This window comes from Cyanistes caeruleus, chromosome 4, assembly GCF_971803275.1.
Source record: "Cyanistes caeruleus chromosome 4, bCyaCae1.hap1.1, whole genome shotgun sequence".
NCBI lineage: Eukaryota > Metazoa > Chordata > Aves > Passeriformes > Paridae > Cyanistes > Cyanistes caeruleus.
The window spans coordinates 8354013-8376668 of NC_141704.1; the positions used below are offsets into that span (position 1 = coordinate 8354013).

Here is a 22656-nt window from a genome sequence, read left to right on the forward strand (position 1 = left end):
TTTTTCCTGCGTTACAAAGCAGAGCTAAATCAAAAATGTGTTGGATTCACTGAGAATTTTGAAGCATGTACTTGCTGCAACTGGATTTTTTTTAAGTTTCATACCCTTTTTCTTCTCCATTTCTCCATCTTTGACTTAGGAAAGTACAGACTAAGAAGGTAATAATTTATTTTTCTTATATTTATGAGAAAATTGAAAAAAAACAGCATAAATTGAGTATTACTTTTTTTTTTTTTTTTTTAAGGAAGTCTGGCCTTGGTCAACTGCCTTTGAAAAAAAACCAACAGAAGCTTGATTAGACTCAAAGGTCATGCTAGATCAAGAATAATAGTTAAAAAATTTTAAAAAATGTAACCAGCCAAGAATATTATAACCATTCTAATGAAGTCATAGACTTCAAAAGAAAATAAATTATTGACTGGCAGATTGAGTACTTGGAGACTTGCAGCCGTCAAAGGAAAGAAGAAAATGTGTTCTTTGCAATATTTTAAATTCATAGATTACTCCACTAGTTTAGAAATAGGGCCTGTAATAGGACCAGTAATCCTTAGCCAGTGCCTAGCTGGTTATGTTTTCCACATTGCCAATGAATCACAAAGCAAACACTTCAACAGCACTGCAAATTCCTATGGGGCTTTTACTCATGTTATTATTTTTGCAAGGTCTGACTCCTGATCTGCCTATGTGTAGAAAACCCTTATTCATGCCAATGAACAAAGGTGTAAGAAGAATGCTGTATTTCAGCTAATTTCTGTATTGAGTAAAACAGAACAAAATCTGTTTATAAGTGGTATGAAATAATCACTGTAAGAAAACGTCTCCATCTGGATCTATATACTACATTCAAAGAACTACTCATAATTACCTGGAAATTGACATTATTTTCAAGACAAACAGATAATATTGCAAAACCTTTTCATGGGCTGAGAGCAAAAATAATAAACCAGCCTAAGTACTAAGCTGCTCTGGGTTGTAGGCATGACCAGAGAGAGTAAAAGTATGAAATAATACAGTCCATCCCAAGTCCCTGCTTTGACGTGTCAACAGGACTCAGAATCAGATCATTACATGCCCCCTTGCACAAGTGTATTGCAATCCTATTTTACTGTGTGAGCCTCTCTTTCCTGCAGTACAGCTGCATCCATCAGAGCACAGGATGGGCAGCATTCCATGAGTGAGACTGCTGAGATTCCATTCCATTTGTTACCCCTCAGTATAAAACTGTGCCTTATTTACTCCACACTATCTGAAGTTTCCAGAGGAATCGTGTTTGTTGTTGTCCCTCTGACTCTTACTGCAACAGTATTTGTGCACATCTTCACCGAGAACAAACTCCTCCTTAGCTCCCAGTTTGGGGTAAAATAGTGTTATACACATTTGGCAGAAAAAGAAGAGATTAAGCCACTTTCTTTGTTTCATATAAGGAGCAAACTCCAAGGGCTCAGTATCCAGCTCTCTCAGATTGCACTCTAGTGCTCTAATTCAATTAATCTCATCTGTTCTTGGTGGTTTAAACCCCTATTCCTTGTGGTCTCTGCAATGAATGTAAGAGTACCAAGACTAGCAAATATCATTGCAGGACAGTGCTAAGTTTGCCACTCTCTGCTCAGCAGGGAGCTGCCTGTGAGCACAGTGGAACTCAGTGGGTTCATGTAGCAAAACCCAACTGCAGGGCTAAAATCACTGGGATTTAATGGCTCTTTCCCAGTGTCACTGGGAAAGACTCAGAGTGGCTGTGTTGGATTGTGCAGTGGTAGAGGAAAGAAGAAATTCCACTTTGTGGCTCTGTGTTCTGAACAGTAGTCTGGAGAAAGGACAGCAGTGAAATGATAGAATGGATTCTATGATTCAACACTGGGACAGTGACAAAATAGGTGAAAGTGTCACTGGGGTGCCAGGTACTGCCTTTCACAGCCAAAGGACTCTGCTTCCATTGGCCAGTCCTACATGAAAGGAAGCAGATATATGCAGAAAGGGGTTTACCACTTCTGGTATTTGCTGATTCCTAGCACTGGGATACAGCAGCTGCCCAGCCATTTCCCCTAATGCTGCTCCATCCTCACAGTGAACTAATTGCTCCATTTCCACTACAACTTTCATTCACAGGGGAGAATGGGAACGGCTTTTCTTCTTGCAGGCAATGCAAATTTTCTACAGGGAAATATGTTAACTTGCCTGCAGCGTTGTTATGAAGAACTCTGCAATGTCTGACATCCCCAGTATCGCTATAATTTGGCCTTGACAGGCTTGAGAAGTGGGCTGATATGAGATATGTGAAGTTTGCACTTGCTTGCCAGTAAGTCTCTGATCTGCCTATTACATTTCAAGTGTCTGCCATCCAAATCCTTCAGTCATGATGTGTTTGAAATTCAGTGGTAAGCCTTCCTAATAATGCAAAATGCCATCTATTATTTTTGAAGATTGGATTTTCAAGGAAAAAAATCATTTTGGACTACTACTTGGACTGAGAAGAAACAAGTTATTCCAGGTGGAATAATTAAAGCAGAGAGGGAAATGGAATTGAAAGAGGTCTCAGAGAAATATTTGTGTAGCTTTAGGGATAGGAATTGCATTAAACTCTGACTATAACAAACATACATTTCACTGCAGCTTCAACTCCAGCTGGGAGTGCAGCTATGTATGTAACACAGGGTGAAAGGATAGTTGTATGGTAAAAACAAAGCATCAGGATGGACTAGGCACTGAAATAAGCTGTTTGATCTGTTTCTCTCTCCCTTTGAATAACCACTTGTAAAATTACTGTAGTACTTGCACACCTCTTGGATTGATAAGCTCTTGGAGGACCATTTTAGGTGGCGTACAAGGTGTCGAAACATTATTTGAGACACTAAAGAGAGTCTGCCCTGTCTTCCTTTAGCATAATTCTCAATGATTTAGCTAAAAATGTTTCAGATGGTGAAAAGTTTTAGCCAATATAATTGGTATAATCAAAAGTGTTTAAATGTATTGTTTTGACCATGGGTAGGCTTTTGGGTTTGTTTTTTTTTTTAATGGTTATTAGTTTATTTGGTTGGTTTTATAGACATCCAAATTTTTTAAAAAAATCTAAATATAACTTACCAAAAGTCTTCCTGTGTTATCTGCAAAACCCATAGAAGACTGTCATCCTCCAGATGGTCATTCTGAATCTCTAAATTAGATTTTCCTTTGAAACTGGCTTTCAAAAGAGGATTTGCTAACTATTCAGTGACTAGAGGATAATTAAATATTGGATGCAGCTCACCAGGTTTCAGTGCCTAATAGGAACATCTTCACCTGAACCAGTCATTTAGGCTGGGTGGGGAGAAATATTACAGAGTATAAAATATGCATTTCTCACAAAAGACACACATTTGTCCAGGCAGCCAGAAACAGAATTTATAGAGTGGCTATTAAGTAAATCTTTGCATTGAAGAAGTCTCAAGGTATATTCCTAATGTTTAAATACCTCTTTATTCCTTGTCCTCTACCAGTCCTGCTATGAAACAAATGACCTGATTATCCTTAGCATTTAAATGAAAATACCTTGATTTTCCACACATCTTGAAATAAAGATTAATATCCTCAAAACATAAGTATATGATTTGGTCTGTCTCTTACTCTGAAGTGACAAAACTTTTGTTGAACCAACTTCTCGTGTTCAGGATTTGATTTTTGGGTAGGCATGCCAAACCCAAAAAGGCCAGAACTTGGGGCAGTCTGCCCAATTCAGAAGAGGAACACAAGGCTTGGCTCTTTTCATGCCAGATGCAAAGCTTATCCTCCACATTGTTGGCAGTTCTACTCCAGGCCTCTCTTTTTCCTCTATCTCTCACATTCCTTGTCTCCTTTCCCTCACCTCTGAAAAAGTTTTGCCAGGTTTGATTTCCCTTCCTTCACCATCAGAAGAGAAACACTGTTTACAATCTGAAATCTGTGAAAAACAGATTTTTTTTTCAGGTCAGTCTGCTTATAAGTATCCTTAGCATCAGCAGAGCAATGTAATAGTTTTGTTTAAGTGGCCAGAAGCCTCTGTTTAAAAAGGGAAAAATATGCATTGCAGCAAACATTAAATGAAAAAAAAAAACCCAAGCCCCCAGAAACACTTAGGAAATGAAAATTAAGCTAGTCTTTCAAAACAACTTCAAAAAAAAGTTTCATTTCATTTTCTGGCTTCGTTCAGTTTTCAGTTTCTATGTGTTCCAATTGTTTTTTTTAAAGAAATGTATTATTGAATTCTTTTTGCTGTAGATACTGCTTTGTGGTAAACAGAATTTGACCCCTCTTTTTCCATTACTTTTGTCAGGATAAAGAAACTTATTCCAATGCTTTCTGATTTTTGTTTAAGAAGTTCACTCACATCTTCCAATTTCCTTTCTTTCAAAACATCAAATAATGAAAAATGTCTCCTCTGAATGTTGTTTTCACCTTAATTTTTAATCCTTTTAAATATTACTCTCTCTGTTCTCATTAAAAGAGTAGCACTATCGTGGCTTATGAATTGGGAGACTGTCACAGGAAAAATGGCTCCTACACAGATGATTTTCCTGACCAAGGGTTACAAAAGGTTTTTTATGAGACTCTAGTTGATAGCAGAAAAAGGACTCCAGTGCAGTCCTGTTGTGAATATCTGAAAGGAGAAGAGCCCTTTCTTCATTTATCATGAAGGTTTTCCCCTTGTGCTTGGCCATTCTTCATCTTTAGTCTTGCTGCTCACTGCCTGTTCCATGACCTTCTTATCACCTTTTCTCCTTCAGATTTCTTGATCTCCAGAAGCAAGGTGCTTCTAGAGCCTGTGTTAGAGTTAGGTAAATCAGTTGCTCGCTCACTCCAGGCCACTGCTATCTTTACAGGCACCTGAACAGTAATGGTAGTACAGAGAGCAAAACTGATGCACTTAAAATCATAATCCTAAAATCATTAAGGTTGGAAAATATCTCTGTGATGGAGTAGAGCTCGCAACCCAGCACCACCCTGTTCACCACTAAACAGAGTCCCCAGGTGCCACATCCATGTACTTTTCTTTCACACATCCAGGGATGGCACTTCCACCACTGCCCTGGGCAGCTTATTCCAACACCTGATCACCCTCTCAATGAATATTATTTTTCCTAATATGTAATGTAAACCTTCCTGTGTACCAGGCTCTCAAACCAGAGGAAAGCCCAGGTGATTTTCAGACAAAGGACCTCTGCTTTGTTTCTTGCACTAGAGCCTGTGATAGATAGGTTGTGTCATTGTCTGCACAACACAGAGCAGCTAGGTCAGGATGTTTCTGCTCTTTCTTATTCTCTTCTGGGTGTTGATTATGTGCCCAGTCTTGTATAATGCTTAAGAACATACTGTTCTCTTGCAGAAGGTCATTGCATATATATTGGATATACAATGCAATTTTAGACCTCAAAACAGCTCTTTCAAAGTGATTTCTTTAACTTGCTAGTAAAAAAGGTCAAAAAACCACTGCATTTTTCACTCTGAAGCAAATCAAAAGCAGAATTGGATGCTCAGGAATTTTTTGTGCCAGAGATGATGTTATGCTTACAGCACAGGGGTTATTAAATATACCAGTATGCTCTTACAGAAATAAGGCACAAAGGCTTCAGCATCAGTGTCAGATACTAAGGGTGAGGCATACCTGAATCAGAGCCCTGTCATGACTTTTTAGACCCATCTAATAAATATCCAGGAACCCTGTAATCAATTTCTCAATTCCTAACTATTGTCAACTACATTTTAGAAATTAATTAAATACCTCCTGTGTGAAAGACATTTTGTGAATAAGGGTAAGTGAAGATGGTGAAGGGCCTGGAAGGGAAGCCATACAAGGAGCAGCTGAGGTCACTTGGCTTGTTCTGGAGAAGAGGATGCTGAGGGGAGACTTCATGATGGTCTGTAACTTTCTCATGTGGGGAAGCAGAGGGGCAGGCACTCATCTCTTTTCTCTGGTGACCACTCACAGGACCGAAGGGAATGGATGGAAATTGTGTCAGGTGAGGTTTAGGTGGAAAATCAGGAACAAGTTCTTCACCCAGAGAGTGGTTGGGCACCAGAAAAGGTTCCCCAGGGAAGTGTTCACAGCAGCAAGCCTGATAGAGTTCACTAACTGTTTGGAAAACGCTCTCAGGCACAGGGTGTGATTGGTGTGCAGGGCCAGGAGTTGGACTTGATGATCCTTTTGGGTCCCTTCTAACTCCAGATATTCTGTGACTTTATGGTTCCTCAGGAATGTCTGTTCTCTCCATCACCTTTCAAGTGACTTGCGATGGCCTTCATATCCTGACACTGTCTTGATGAAGTCTTTCCTTGCTATCCAACTACACTTTCAAAATCAGCCTACATTTTCCAATTGCAATTGTACTTCCATTTCAGCATTTAAATCCAGATCCAAGGCTTCCCTGACAAATAAATCCCAGAGTGGTTTAGCATCTGTACAAACGACATATTGCAGACACAGTACACTGAAATATGTTGTAAAAATTCGGTTTTTATATGGTAGTCTAAGATATTTGAGTGAAAGCACAAACTGTGCTATCCAAGAGCAGATGTTAATTAGGAAGTCTTGTATCATATGTGCTCTTTGCTCTTTATTGGGCTGTTTCAGAAGTGTATTTCCAGACTAGCTCAGTCATCTCCAAGACAGTTTGAGTCTTCTATTGTCTCATCAGTCTAAGAAGACAGTTAAATTCTTACCTTTTGGAGAAGATATTTTGTCTGAGCAGTTCCATGTGTGCTAAAGCATATCCATCTGGCATCCGTGAAGAGAACTCAGTGTGATAAATATTACTACAAATTAGCATAGTTTGAAACCTTGGCTCCAAAAGTATTTAATTAACTATATTTACTGAATGGTCTTGGGATGTGTTTTAAGACTACTCCCTGCAGAGAGATGAAGGTAAACACAGACTTTGACACACTGCATGCTTGTGTTTGTGTGTGTGGATGTCTCCTCTGAAACTTCCTCTTGTCCAAAATACAGGTTTTGTTTTCTTGTTCCAAATGTAATATCCAACAACTTAGTCATTGGCAGTAAAACTTTTGGGTGCATGAACTCTTCAAAATAAAATGTCAATAGCTGAGGTTTTTTCCTAACATATGACTCAGGGTAAAAGTTCTACTGCCAAGGTTTGTCAGTCATTAAACCTTCACTCAGTGCAGATAAAATCTGTGTGCCTGGGAGTTGAAACAAGAAAAAACACGTATTCCAAGGCATAAACAAAGATCTCATATGTTTATAGTGCTCACCTATCTTTTTTTGGTTAAAATACCTTCCAGAACAGCTGTAGATCACTAGGCACATACTTGTGCACAGGTATTTCAGTGGCAGATTGATGGAGGCTCTCCTTCTGGCAGCAGCAAGTATTAGGTGTAGGCTGAGCAGCAGCAGAGAAGCAGCCAGTTTTGTGAGGAAGCATAAAAGTAGCAGCAGCAGATTAGGAAGGGCAACTGGAACCACTTCTAGATGGAAAGACAGATGGAAATGACTTCAGACACTTTGGAAAGTAAATTAAATTTCAACTCAAGTATGTGCAAGAATTAGGAGACTGATAACAAAAGATATTAGAAAAACTTAATAAATAAAAAATTTAATTTCATTTAATACATTCTGTGCTGGAGAAATTCTCTCTTCTACATTTTCTCTGTATTTCTGATTTTTTTCCTATAAATTGCTCAACCTCTTTTTTCAGCCATTAAGGTCTTTTTCTGAATTAATTAAATTAGAACAAATATTTTCCAGGAAGACATAAGAGAAATGTATGACTTGGATTCATTTGCAAGACAGAGCAATCCTAGACAAAATGATGTTTCAGTTATTAATTTTTGGAATCTAGAGTTACATTGGTATTGTCTTTTATTTGCTGGAATCTGGAATTGAATTTCAACATAATTTTGGTTTTTTTTATAAGACTCTTGTCTCAGTACATGTGAGTTTTGGTGTCAATGTAATATTCTTATGTATGTATATATATGTGGTCAGTTTTCTTTTAGATTTATGTATACAAAAGAAGTTATAAATAATTTTAATACATAATATAACATAAGATACATCATGAGATTAGGAATGATAAGGCAAATGCCAAAATATTGCCCAAAGTCTTAGGAAACATGATGTTAAATTTAGCCTGGTTTATGCTGATTACAGAACCATTACAGATCTATGTGAAGGCTCAAATGATGTGTCACCCTTAGGATCTATAAAATTGCCTGTTCCATGGGCAACTCAAAAAAGTGATCTCTTATGCCTAGAGGGCTTCAGGGTTTTTTCAACTTTTTCAGTGCTTTGGTTTTTGGGCAGGCCATAAATTCAAGACCTGTGCCTGGGAGGCAGAAGCTCTCTCTTTGACCTGTGATTGCCCTGTTTATGCCAAAGAACATTGCAGGAGCAACATACAAATAAATTTGACTTCTGTCAGTAGGACACATTTGCTTGACCTCAACTTCCTTTACTATTTGCAGATCTTTTAATTTATATGTAATTATTTATATATAATTTATATATAAGGTAAGATTACCTTTAGCAAACACCATAGCTGAACTGAATTTCCTACTCCACAGTGAAAATTAGGCTCTTCTTTGAAGCTCTGTCACCCATGTTTTCCCCTTTGGATTTCCCCTGCCTTCAGAGATGATATATTTGGTCTTCTTCATGCAAGGCAATGGTCACTGACCATGTCCTAAAATTGGAAAGGAAGTCATGTTAAGAATTTTGAAAATTTGAGTATAAAATACACTTTGTGAATAGTATAATAATTAATTTAAATTTATTTTCTTTATACCATATGTCAAAATCCTTAGTGAATTGTTAGGTTTTATTAACTTTCCATGGAATCTCTTAGGTGTTTTCACTGGCCAAATTCAGAGCAAATATCTGAAAAAAGCATGTTAAATTAAATATACTGCAATATTTTAGATTATAACCTCTCTTTACACACACAAACTACATTAACACAGCTGTGTAATGCCCTTTTGACTGAAACTGACAGCAGCTCCAGACAAGAAACCTGTGCATTAACTTTACTCTTGCATACAACTTCTACTTGGTTCTAACTCATTACTGACTAATCAGCTCTCTGGCAGGGTCTAGTATATAAAAAGCACCAAAGTAACTTAAAGCCACTTTTGTTCTCCCATCACTTATGTGAGGCGGTACAAAATACACAATTCAACTCATTGTGCTTTATACCACTTCATAACCAGCCCTCATCCAGTTTTCCTCTCACTAATGGCAGTAAAAGGGTTCTGACTAACTTGGGAAAATAATTATAGTTTCCTGAACATAGCTCAGATGGTAGATACACTCAACCTTTGTATTTCCTGGGATATTGGCCTAACCAACAAAAAAAAAAAGCACAAAAACTTCATTCATATCTTTTTTTTTAGTAGCAGAAAGAGATATTATGTAACTTTGGAAATTCGATAAAGATGCAGCTTCAGAGATGGGCGAGTTAATGGAAGCATTCTGGTTTCCTCAAAAGGACTATGTCTCTTTGCAACAATCATGGCTGAAGAGTCCCCCAGGGCTTGGAGTCCTCCTCTGTACTGCTGAAAGGATAATATTTAGAACAGAGACAATCACCTATTCATCCCCAGCTCTGATTTATGTTGTACACTTTGGATAACACTCATGCAGTAGCGGAAATTGTCAAAGTTTTGCCTGTCTTTTAAGCCCTGGGCAAGGATGGAAGGGGAATAAAAAGCTTGAATGAAGCACTGAATATAGCTGTGCGTATTCTATGCTGTGCATAGCAGCTATAGACACATTAATATGCTTCCCTGGAAATACTTTGGACCTCTAGGTGTTCAGAGCCTCAGTTGAGTCCTGCTTTTGCCATGAATGAGAGATTTTTGACTACATAATCTGTTCTCTGAGGCACCATGGAGAGTGACTGCTACAGCTTTTTTACCGTGTGCCATGAGGTTTAAGGAAAGGCCCAGAAATACACAGCTGGAAAAGGAGAGAATGTCAGAAGACAAGGAAGACTGGATGTATCGCAGGTGAATAAGGAAATACTCAGCTTAGAAGAAAGCCATGAAGTTAGGACTTGTATTTACTAAGACACATAACTGTAATGGTGACTAGGAGAGAGTTTTTGTTTGGTGGCATAGCTCTTGCTATGATGACTGGTAGGTGAGGTAACTTATTCACATAATGTTTAATAGTTTTGGCATAACTCAAAGAAAATATAGTCCTCTTCTCTAGGCTTTTAGTAATTTATTAGGCTCTGGGCCACCCAGTTTCACCACCACACAAGTTCCCTGTAGGAAGCAGCGGGGAGGGGGGTGGTACTGGAGGAATTATTCTTTAAGCAGCAATAACACAAATTTTTTTCCAGATAAGTCACTGATTCTCAAACTAATTTTCCTTTGCTTCTCAACAGGAGGGCCTTGGGATAGGACACAGTAATAATTATTTGGCTCTATGGCTCCCAAGAACTATAGTCCTTGTTTTCTGCTTCTGCGTGTGCGGTCCATCTGTGCCCCTAATCAAAATTACTTCTAGGACAGATAGAAACTTCTTGACTGCCACTGCTTCTTGTGGGAATCTGCCTGGCAATATGCCCACTCTTCCATTCTCTTTGTCTCTAGTTTGAGAACTTCTATCCTAAGACAGATTTTGCTTATTTATATATATCTATATGTGTATTTTTTTAAAATTTAAACTTAATTTGAGTGGTCTCCTGCAGTTTTCAACTTCCTTGAGGACTTTGGAGTTGATCTGGTGAATCATTTCAGCCCTTTTGGTTTGGTAGTGTCTTTATTTCTCCCCTCTCCTTTTGTCTTTTAAATTCTCCTCCCTCATCTTAATGATATTACATTGACAGCTTGGAAGGGTGGGGGAGGAAAGGAATAACCTCTTTTTATTCTCTCATTTCCCCATGTTACCTCTACTACTCTTGTTTAACACTAAGGGAAACCATTGCAATGTTGTCGTACTTTTTCAGTGGCACAGATCCAGTGTTCTGAAAAGTAACCTCATGTTCTGAATGGCATCTCTATTTGCCAGGAAATCACTTTTTTACCCATGGATGGCTACAGCCCTTGCCAAAACTGTCAGGTGTTCTAAACACACATGGAACTTTTCTGGGATATGGAGGTTTTGGCTTATTTAGTGTCTTAACTAAGAGGCAGTACATACCATCAAAGTGGAAAGGATCTTCTTGAATTAAATAGAAATTTCCACAAAAAGGTTTAAAACAAGAGCTTAAAGAAAAAAGGGAAGATGCTTAGCCTTGTATGTTATTACCCTTGTAAATCCTCTTACCAAAGATAATTTCTTCTTTACTCTGTCTTGAAAAACAATTCTCTGTAAGTTAAACCAGTCAACCTGCCTATCACTGTTTTGGACTCAGAAAAGTTATTTTTCTTAAATGAATTCTCCACTTAATCAGGTGTTCCTTGGTCCACGTAGTTAACAGTGTGGTGGGTTAATGCCATCCTACACAGATCCAGTACAGAGTGCAATTAAATAAGTCCATCACCAAATAATCACAAAATTTAAAGCATTTGTATTAAGTGATCAAGTATTGTCAAGAAGGAGAAGCAACTGAAAAATGCTTCAGCATAAATATAGTAAAAAGTTTCAGGAAATAAATATGATTCTGTGTTTATGATCTATGCAAGTGCTTTCAAGAGCTTCCCTGACATTTTTCCTGACATAAGTAATGCCCTTATAGACATTGGCTTGCCTACAGCAGTGGCTGGCCAGAAAGCCTTCACATACAGAGAAGGATGATAAGCAGGAATTCTGGAGAAGGGGAAAATTCTCTGGGATTAATTACCTGACTGTCTGCAATAATTGGTATGGACCAAACAAGCACGTCCAGAGGGAAGCTGGTTTTCTCTTGTCTTTGCCCTGGCAGAGATTAGAACTAGCTCAAACAGAAGGTGACCTTTGAATGCTCATGTCCATATTCTGAAATTAGGATAATATCACCTGGCTTCTTAAATTATTTCTTGGTTCCAGATGATTTTTTTTTAAGGTAGAATTACCATTTGATGAAAAGTATATTTAATTAAAATTCATATGCTGAACAAACACATTCTCTGAAATTTAAGTACTAGCAAGTGCAGTACAACTAAAGACCTGAGAAAATTATATAGTAGTGATAACAAAAAAGCACACTGATATTTTTAGATCTATTTAAACTCTTAAAATTGTGAAAAACAAATGAATCTTTCATCCATTTAATTTGAGCAGATGAAGAAAAAATGCTCTACTAGGCAAATTCATACCTTTATCCGCAAAAACTTATATCTTTAAATAACATAAAATTTATATTTTGACCTTTCAAGAAGAAACCACTGGAAAATATTGGAGATTATAAATTTCATTGTGAATGCTCTAATTCTGAGACACATTCATATGCTTCTCTATAAAAGTACTCTTTTTGGATGATGATTTTGACCAGCCATGAAGATCACCAAGCCCAAACTCCACCTTCTGTGTCTAATACTGCACAATTATGCTGTCAGTCATTACACACAATACTGAGATTTTGACATTTTCAGTGTGACTGAAAGTGCTTATATGACTAAATTAAGCTCATTAAAATACTGCCAACTTGAAATCTTCATGGACAAAAGGAGGAAATGTCTAATACAGATGCACTTAACCCAGTTTAACCCTCATTTTGCTTGTGAGAATAAATCTTTGGGTTTTATCACTGTAAAGAATAAATTTCTATGTGTGTCATTGCTTTGAATAGGTTGGATAAAAAACCCACTCAAACCAATCCAGCACTCCCAACACTGGCCACACTTTAATCACACTCACAAGCACGGGCAAGAGAGGGCATTACATTTTCAGAGCATGTCCCAGTGGAAACATTAAAGATCCTGCTAGTGGAAATGGGCTACCTAGTACTACAATAAATATAAATCTGCCTGGAACGATCATGATTATCCTGGAATTCTAATGAATTGAGACTCTTGGTTTTGGTTAGGAGAAAGCTTTCAGGTTCCACAAGTGTTACCTGCTCACCATTCATTTCATCTCATGGAACACTTCTAGATTTATGTTAAACTGAGGTGAACAAGCCATTCTATTTTTGATTATTTTTTAGTTAAACAAAATGTTTTAGAGTTCCTGTGGCTGAGGTTGGATGAATTAAAATGCAAGCTTTGGTGGGATATGTAATTAATAAAGCATCAAAAATAAAGAAATAAAAATAATAGTTAAACTGTTACACTCCTTCAGTTTTATATTACTGTTATCAGGTCTAGAAAAATGACAATGAACCAGGCTTAATATGTACTTTAAATTTGGTTAGTGTCTAATAGGATGTATTAGTTCAAATAAATATTTTGAGTGAATCTTATCTGCAAGAAGACATTTGTAAAAGTCTTATATTCATATAAATATACATCTCAGACCTTATAATTTGACTTGTACACAAACAAATAAATAATTGTTTGAGAGTAGAATATTGGAATTTTTTATCCAAACCATTTATTTTTTCCTATTAGAGTAGACAATAAAGTTCTGAAATGATCTTCCATATGTCAGATGAAAATGGACTTGTACTAAAGAAATGTGTTTTTTTTTCTTTGATGAAATAAAAGAAGGCTGCTTATTGGATGTTATTGGGGGGTTTAAAACAATGAATCTTCTGAAGAAATACTGTTCTGGTTGTAACTACCAAACTACCAAATTTCTAATATCTGGCTGATCATTCTGAGACTTTTTTTTCTAACTCTGGATCTTACACTGGATTGATACCACCAGTTAAATTCATTAATATCATCAACACTGGTGTGTTCTTGGTAGTTTCTAATGATTTGATCTCTTCTGGATACAGTTTAAAATCATATTTTACTTTGTGTTGCCTTTATATGTGAGAAGGATTCAAGTTATTCATGCAGAGTGTAAGTGTATGCTATAACTGACAAATTCTCGACATCAAAACCTGTGGCTGGTCACCTGAGACTCTCTTTGCACACAGCAGAGCTAGTTATCAGAGATATATTTCATCAGATCTTAAAGTAAATGTCAAAAATAGGTCAAGTGTATCACACCCTGGAAGTCCTTATTTCCATTTATTGACATTTGCAAAGTCAGCTCTTGATGTCTGCTGCAGAAATCCGAGCACAAGTGTTTATACTTTCATTGTCAGATCTGATTAGGAACTCGCAAATAGCACTGGAGTGATTGGAGAACATTCCTGAGGCCTCTGCTCCAAATCTGCCCAGCTATTGAAGAGATGTATTTATTCCACAATGAGAATTAATAATAATAATAATAAAAAAAATCAGTTTGGAGCTATGATAATTTTATTTTCTCTGACTTTGGGATTCCAGTGACACACTCAGGGACACAGGTTTCTGTGTGCTGATTGCAAAATCCATGAGAAGGCAATGCAGCCTGGCATGACAGCTAATGAGCACCAAGTTCACATTTTGTCAGCAGTACAGGCTGGACTCAACAATGGAAGAAATGTTACATTATAACAAGTGTTCTGCCTGACATGAAAAGCCATGAAAGAAAGCAAACAAGCAATAGTAAGGCTGAAAAAGGATGGAACTCTTCGAAATACTAAAAAATCCTCCTGATATTTAAAGCAGTTAAGCTGAAGACAAAGAGTTTTGATCAGAGAGGGTAAAGAAACTAATTGTTGCAGCAGAGAACACAACAGGATGACAGAAGATAAAATCAAAAGCAAAAGAGGGCCAGGTGGTTCTTTCTGTGTCTTTTGGAATTGTTGATAATTGACAGTTCTTGGATTCAAACCAGGTCTTTCTATATTTGATATAAAGATAACTCCAATAGCTTGGAGGGAGTTTCATGAGTGTATCTTATCTCACTTCATGAAAACAGTATGTATTTTTAACTGGTAACAACTTCATTTCTGTAGAGTAAGAAAGAAAGGTGTGGAAAAATGATTGATTTCCAAATGTGATAAGAAAATAGTGTTTGCTTTAGAAGGTGTGTCTGACAGCAAGCTTTAATTTATATGCCCAAAAGCCTTGGAAAATCTGGTGTGGGGGAAATAAACCTTAACAAAAATAGAACAACCATCATTCTGAGGTATAATTTACCTGCATTAAGGAGGTAATATGTATCATGCCTTGTTTTAAGCAAACTTTCTGGATGTATGGAGATTAGATCCAGCAGCAATTAAACCATTGCCTCTGGAACACTGCACATCTTCAGGTGTGTTACACAGGGTAAGGAAAAAATTGGATTTATTCAATTACAGAAGAAAGGGAGAAAGAGAGAGAAAAAGGGAAGGAAGGGAGGAAGGGAGGAAGGGAGGAAGGGAGGGAGGGAGGGAGGGAGGGAGGGAGGGAGGGAGGGAGGGAGGGAGGGAGGGAGGGAGGGAGGGAGGGAGGGAGGAAGGGAGGAAGGGAGGAAGGGAGGAAGGGAGGAAGGGAGGAAGGGAGGATGGGAGGGAGGATGGGAGGAAGGGAGGAATAGAAATACATGTGTGTTGTTTATCTGATATTCAAAATCATAGTATCAATATGTGGAATACAAGACTGAATTGTCATTGTTTAACTCATTACTGTCTGTCACTGTTTTCTGGAAATAATGGATATTTTTAGCCCACCACCAGTTGTGAGGTTATAAATTATTTGTGAGATTTTTAAACTGATTTGCATTGTCTCACATCTGAAAGAGGATGAGATCAAATATGTAGACAAATGAGCTCAAATATGGTTCCACAATAACTTGGCTAAATCCTAATTAGGTTGTGTACTCAACTCACTGAGCCATTGGATCTAAACTCAGACACTTAGGAGCATGCAGTACTTCTTTCATGTCTATGGAAAAAATAACCTTGATTTCACCCAGAAACAAATTTGTAAAGCGTCTAGGATAATTTTCCCATTCCAAATCAACATGAGTTTTGAAGATGAAATCTTCATTCATAAGTGGCAGACAGGCCAGTTTCTGAGAAGTTATACTTTACTTCAAGAACAGATTTAATCAGGCCAAAATCATAGACTTTCAAAGTATCACATGGACATAAATTTGCAGTGTTAATTTCTGGTTTTTTTGGGGGGTTTTTAGTGGGTTTTTTTGGTTGGTTTTGGGTTTTTTTCCTCCTTATTTACAAAATCTGATGTACAGGGAAAAAGATCTTGAAGTTTCATTAAAACTAATTCTGGTGCATGTCTCTTCAAGAAAGACCGTCCCTGAAGAGAACAAAACCATAAAAGATCATGACAAACTTATTAAATTCAGACTGTTCTGGAAAACTGAGGTTCAGGGTCACTGGACTCCTCACTGCAATTCTAAAAGTTTAGCCCAGCTAAAGCTCTGGGACGTCATTGAATCAGGAATTAGAGTCTACCAAATGAATCACTCTTCTAAGGGAAACCATGGAAGCTGGTTAAAACTTAACTGTTTTTTTACAGGGAAGGAGAGCTTAGGGAAAAATCCACTTAACCCTTTCTTGGAGTTAGCAAAATGGTCCTTGATCTGGAAATGCTTCAAAACCATCTGAGTTCAATAAGCCACTCCTGAATTAATGCCGTTAATTAAATTTTCCAGCAAGTTTTAAAGAAAAACATGAAATATTTCAGTTTCTGGGTCTTTTAAATGATGGTAACTGAAAGGAAAACACGTTTATAAATTTCTTTCCAATGTAAATTAACCAGATTTTGTGTACTCAAAAGGGTCCATTTAGAAAGAGAAATGAGAAGGAGTTTTTGAACAGCCAACAGACTTATCTGCTCCCAGAAGAGTCTCCTTGGTGTTGAAAACACTTCTCTTATGTCTAAATGGGAAGCAAAAAGGGATCTGTTTAAAGAAAATTCTAGTGTTGTTGTTGGGTTCTCATGAAAGGTGGAACTTTTTAAGGAAACATGCTAACTTCCTATATGAAATTACCAGCATGCTATGTTTTTCCTTTAAATCTTCAGTTAAACCTAAGCCTCCTTGGCTGCCTGTAGAAGAATCATTAAAAGATGCAATCTGTTCCAGTTACAGTAACCTGCAGCGAATATTTCATAAATGAGAACTGTGGAGGCGTTGAATCCATACCTGAAACATTAATATCCTTAAAGCACATAAACAATTTCAGTGTCCAGGACTCTTTTCCCATGAATTCTCATTATGCTATTAAAATTCATACCTGAGGCTGCAGGGTAGGGTTGTTAACAGCTGACTTGGAATAAAGTATACACTAGATAGGGTTTATTCTATTAAACTGACTTGTCAGAAGAAGTTTCATTTTGTATTCTTTCCATAGAGCCTGATGTATGAAATGAATGTCTTAACACTGTAAATGAAACTTGATTCTTTTTGTTTTAAACATAGATCTGTGCAGAAATAATTGATGGTATGGCTGTATTTTTCATGATGCAATGATAGTTTGCATAGTTACCAGCCGCTAATGGGGTTTTAAAAACTGCATTTTTAAAAGTCAGACTATTTGTGCTCATGGAATATATCTGGCAGCCTCAGAGAAAGCCTGTCACACTAAACAAGTTATTTTCTGTGAGTTATCTGATAAGTGGCCTGTATCCATGCAGAGTTCTAATGTAAATCTTTTAAAAAATGTAGGAAAGCCTCAATATGATCACAATATGGTCCTGGGTGTTTTGTAAAGCCAACAACTCTTCCAGCCAACTTAATATTCCAGCCCTGGGAGGGACTCCTCCCTGTGTTTTGGGAGCTCTACAAGTTGTTTCTGAAATTCCAATATAATTACTAGCTTTATACCAGAAATCCCATGGAAGAGGCCTGATTGGAATGTATGCATTTTTGAAAACTGTATGATTTGTTAAAGGATTCTTTTTGTAGCTCTGTTTAATGGAACTGACTCCAACCTCAGCCTTACAAGAACAGAAATATTTTCCTTTCCAATATGTCAAAATATGGTCACTTGCTCAGCTTCAGAAAGACTACATTCATATTCCTGTCCATGCTGCTTCTCATGTCACATCCATAGGGCTATCCCTTTAACTTTCAAAGCATTCCTTAAAATTATTCCCTGGGCTGCTTACAAATAAGCAAGCTAACATCAAGATAAGACCTTTGGCCACTATTAGTGATCACCAGATAGACCAATATTATTTAATTTCCTTAAAAGCCCTTGGCTGCCTCAGCATAACAGTTTCACTTCCACATTTATTTTTCAGCCTTTGGTGATATGGGTTCAAGGTCCAGTAGGTCTCCTCTCTTCATTCAGTGTAGACACTGTGGTTTTTTTTAAAAACAGACTCAGCAGAGCATTTAGATCAAGATTAATAGACTTACAAGAATGGCATTTTTCATGTGCCGTATTTAATATCCTTTCTTATTTATGAACAATACAGTCAACATCATCAATAGGATTTGAGGCCATACAATTGACTTTTAAAGATACAAAATAAATTCAGCTCAGTATCTCAGATTTAGGCATCTAAAGTCATTTGAGATGCTTGAGAATATCAAGTATGGGGACAGAACTGACAGATCTGACACACTACCCATGATCTTCTGAAGCAACACTTCAGGTAATTTCAAATTACACTGGAGGGCTAAATTGCATCCTTAGTCTGAATTCCACATTTTGCATGTAGAAGGTAATATAGATTATGTAAATTTATTCTGTCATTAAGAAGGAGAGCCCAGGTATCTGTGGCAAAAAAAAAACCCTGTGAAATTTGTCTGAGTGCTGATCTACCTGGAGTCCATTAAAATTACCTCTATTCAGATGTATATTCAAAATTCTTCTTTTCTGTAAACACCTTCCTGGGGTTGTACATTTGTTCATTTGGTCTCCCCCAGTCTGGCAAACTCTATTTCTAAACCTGTGCAATTCCTATGTTTAATGCCAGATGCCAAGACCAAGGGAATTGTTTCCTCTAAAGCACTCAATCTATGGTGTAGATAAAAGGTACCAGCTGGACAAATTGCCTGTATCTTTCCTTCCAGAAGAGAACACATTCTGAATGTCTTGAAAAGAAGACATTCTGATCTAGCCAGTGGTTGAACTGGTTCTGATCTAGTAATTGCTTTTTTAAAAGACACTTTCTACAGGACTGTAGCCTAAATTTAGCATAGTGAATGTTTTTGTTCAAAGGCCATACTAGTCAACAATTTCCAGTGCTGGAAAATATTATAAAAATTACTGGGAACAGCAGGCTGTCTGTTTTTTCCAAAAGCATTAGAAATTACCAGCTCTGAAATGAGACCCAGGCTCGTGGCTAGCCTGGAAATGGAATAAGAACCACCTATTTCTCCAATACACTTCTTGAATTAATTCTGGCTTCTGGTTGGAAACATAATTCATTTTCCTTTCATTTTTACATTCTTGAAAGTTTTTTTGATTAAAACTGGGAGGTGACATGACAGGAGAATGCCAACTTTCTGCTGCTTGTTTCTTGAGAACAAGAAAACCAGTTCCCTGATGGAGACCTCATGGAAAAGTTCTGTAAGTCTGAGAGGAGAGATGGACTGAACAAGAGAGGGAGATGGGAGGACAGGAAGAGAAAAAGGGAGATTATTGAAAGGGGAAGCTGAAAACAGAATGCTGTAAAGTGGAAACTGAAACATTTTTGGGTTGCTGCTTCCAGGATTTTGTTCAGAAAAGGAGGACTTGCTCCTTTTTTTGAAAGGAGAAAGTTTGGGAAAGCGAGTAGAGGCAGAAAGGGTTTCTGGCCTAACCTTTCACAGCATCTTGGCTGAGCTGTGGACAATTTTACAGTGGAGATGAAACAAGTTTGGAGACAGGCTTGGGCATGGAATAGGGGTGAACTCCAAAAGGCCCAGGTTTTTAAAGAAAACCAAGAGGTTGTGTAAGGCTTTAAAGAGCACCTGAATTAGAGACCTCAGCTATGATATTGTGATTTGTAGATAGCTGTTCCACCTTCACTGGGTGATACTAATTGGAGTGCCTTTGCTGTGAGATGATAATCAAGGTTTTTCAGATATGAAGGTGAAAATATTTCAGTGAAAGATTATCAGATTAATATCTGTACAAATAGCAACTGTTATCTATCTCAGAGGCTTTAAGTAAATGTTAATATTTGCTTAATTGCAAAGACATTCAATGAACAGGAAACTTTGACATACCCTGAAAAAACTTGTTAAAAAAAACCCAGTCCCAAACTCAAAGCAAACAGCAGAAAAAAACAGCTAAAATCCTGTGTGGGAAGCATTTCATTTCAGTTTATTCCATCCTTGATTAGTTTAAAGGAAAAATATTTTATTATAAAAGCATGGTTTAAGAATAAATCTCTATTCAAGTCAGCAGTGGAGAAGTTACTTAATTTCCATTGGCACCTGTGGGACCTAAGCACATGATTCATATTAGACAGATGCTTAAGTGCTTCCCTGAATAGGACTGTGACACAGTGACCCAGCCCCAAAAGTGTATTAATGTATTATATGCAGTCTCTATAATATGCCAGTAAACCAGAAATAAAATGGCTGCTTGTGCCAAAAACATCTCATGATATGTAGCTTACAGAATGGTACATTGTAGGTTTACTACTGTAACTCATTTTTATCACTGCAGTTCAGCTGATTTCCTGACAGAAAAGGTAAACAGGACAGAAGAATCAGCACTCCATGATTCCTCTGCACCTAAAGAGATTTATTCTCAAATGAGCTTAGGAACATTCCTTCTGCATTCTGATAGACAGCAAGCAGATTCAAGAAAGGCCATGCTATTCCTGGGGCTCTCAAACAGCAGAGAAATAAAAGGATTCCTAAAACATAGATTGTAACTTTGTCAGCATGCAGCAGAAAATCCTCAAATGTAAGTGAAAAGCAGAAATGCAATGGAAGAACAAATTCATTCAACAACCCCTCAGTTCACTAGTTTAGAAATACCCTCCCATATGACAGATTGGATAAGATACATTTTTAAGATTCTTTCTCTTTTTTTATCAATTTAATTTGTAGGTACGTCCAGTTTTGTAATTAACTATCTTACTCTTTTGCCTAGCTGGAATACAATTCGTCCTTTACTAAGTCCAGAATTCAAAGTGATTAGATAAATCTGAGGGGAGTACATAACACATGTTCAAGCAAAAAACCCAAATAAATCAGTGTTGCAATCAAGTTCATTGCAGGGACTATATTTTGAGAGGAATTAGGGGATTGACAGCAGTGGTGTGCTCTTGCTAAATCCCATTGCTTGGGTCAAGGTCTGAAGGAAACAGGAATTGCTCCTAGATGGTAATAGGCAATTCATGACTTAGAACTACTCTGTCCCAGGGAAATAAATCCTGAACTGCAGCATTGAAAAGTGCTGCAGCTGCAAGACTAGGATGGGAAAAACCCAGACAAATGGAGCTGGAGAAGTGACAAAGTGTAGGTGAAGATGTGCAGGAGATGGATTCAACAAGGTGAAGTCTGTCCTGTGATGCAAGGGCTCTTGATGCCTGATTCCCAAGAATGGCAACATGTGCACTGAAGAACAAAAATGCCCCAACTGTGAATTTCAAAAGTTTAGAGTTGAAGAGGATTTAAACAACAAGATTTAAATTACTGTGTTTAAATTGACTACCATAGTTTCTGGATTGAACCTGTATTTTGGTACAATGACTGAACTGTAATGTAACTGATGAAAAATAAACATTAATGTTTCCCATGCTGCTGCCAAATAGTCACTGTTCACATAGCATTAATATTTGCTACTTTTTCTAAATGAACTACAATATGTATTTAGTCTGACCTGACTGATTTTTCATTTTTTTTAATAGAAAATTATTCTATTTTATATATTGCTAAGATGGGCCTGCAGGTAAACTTTCTAAATCCTCTTTTCTTCACTGAAATTGTCCCAAAGAAATGGGGGAAGTGAGCTTGTATTCAATCCAGCCCTGGAAACCTGGGTTTGGTGGTGATTACCTTCTCTCAGAGGACTTACACAGAAGACAACAGCTTTGAATTCCAGAGTTGATACAGATCTGAAATCATCACCCACCTCTCTCTTTTTTGCCTTCAAAAGAATAAACAGAATTGCACACAACCATTTAAATGCACTTAAAGTGCAATGTGTTAAAATATTTCCCACTAAAGGCCTGAGGAAAACCTGTTCTATCATTCAAGCATGTCCAAATCCACAATAAGCATACATATTCTGTTTTCATACAAAAGTCCTGGTAGGAAATATTAAAATAGAATACAAGAATTGTCTGAAAAAAACTTACAAATGCTCTAGTTTGATTGCAGTTGTATTTGAGTGCATAAAGCATCACTACTGTGTGGCTTTGTGAATCAAAAGGTATTTTTATTTTTGGATATTCTTTCAGCCACTGATGGAATTTTTAATCAACAGGAACAATTTCATCCTTTGTTATCTTCTATAAATTGTTTAAAAGCTCCTATTTACATTGAGGGGCCACAGAGCAAAATTTCACATATTGCAGGAGAAGTAGGTTGTGAATATCCACGATGTCTAATGTTAAATGTAATTTTAAATTGTCTGGTATAATGTGGGATTGCAGATTCTTTGCATAAAGAAAAAGGCAAATCACAGCAATTGTCTCAGTGCATTAACTTGCAAATGCAGATCTGCTCAGCAAGGGAGTGTCCCAGACACATTACCTGTGTCTGAAGGTAGGACAAAATGAGGGAATTTTTCTCCTTTCTTGCTTTGTTTGGTGTTGGTTTATCTTTCTTCATAAACCAGACTAAATATCAAGTGTATAAAAACCACTTGGAAGTGGAAGAAAACAACAAAATACCACAATGCATTTCTTGCCTAGGTTGCTTGTCCCAAAGCAGAACTCTTTTGG

General features: G+C 37.2%; 1 long non-coding RNA gene across 1 annotated transcript in view; it reads left to right on the top strand.

Moving 5' to 3' along the window:
- The first annotated feature begins 14964 nt into the window (after positions 1 to 14964).
- LOC111923088 (uncharacterized) overlaps positions 14965 to 22656 on the top strand; it is a 52688-nt gene continuing 44996 nt past the window's right edge. Inside the window, exon 1 of the long non-coding RNA XR_002860912.2 lies at positions 14965 to 15141. This is a non-coding gene — a long non-coding RNA (uncharacterized LOC111923088). The remainder of the gene's footprint in view (positions 15142 to 22656) is intronic.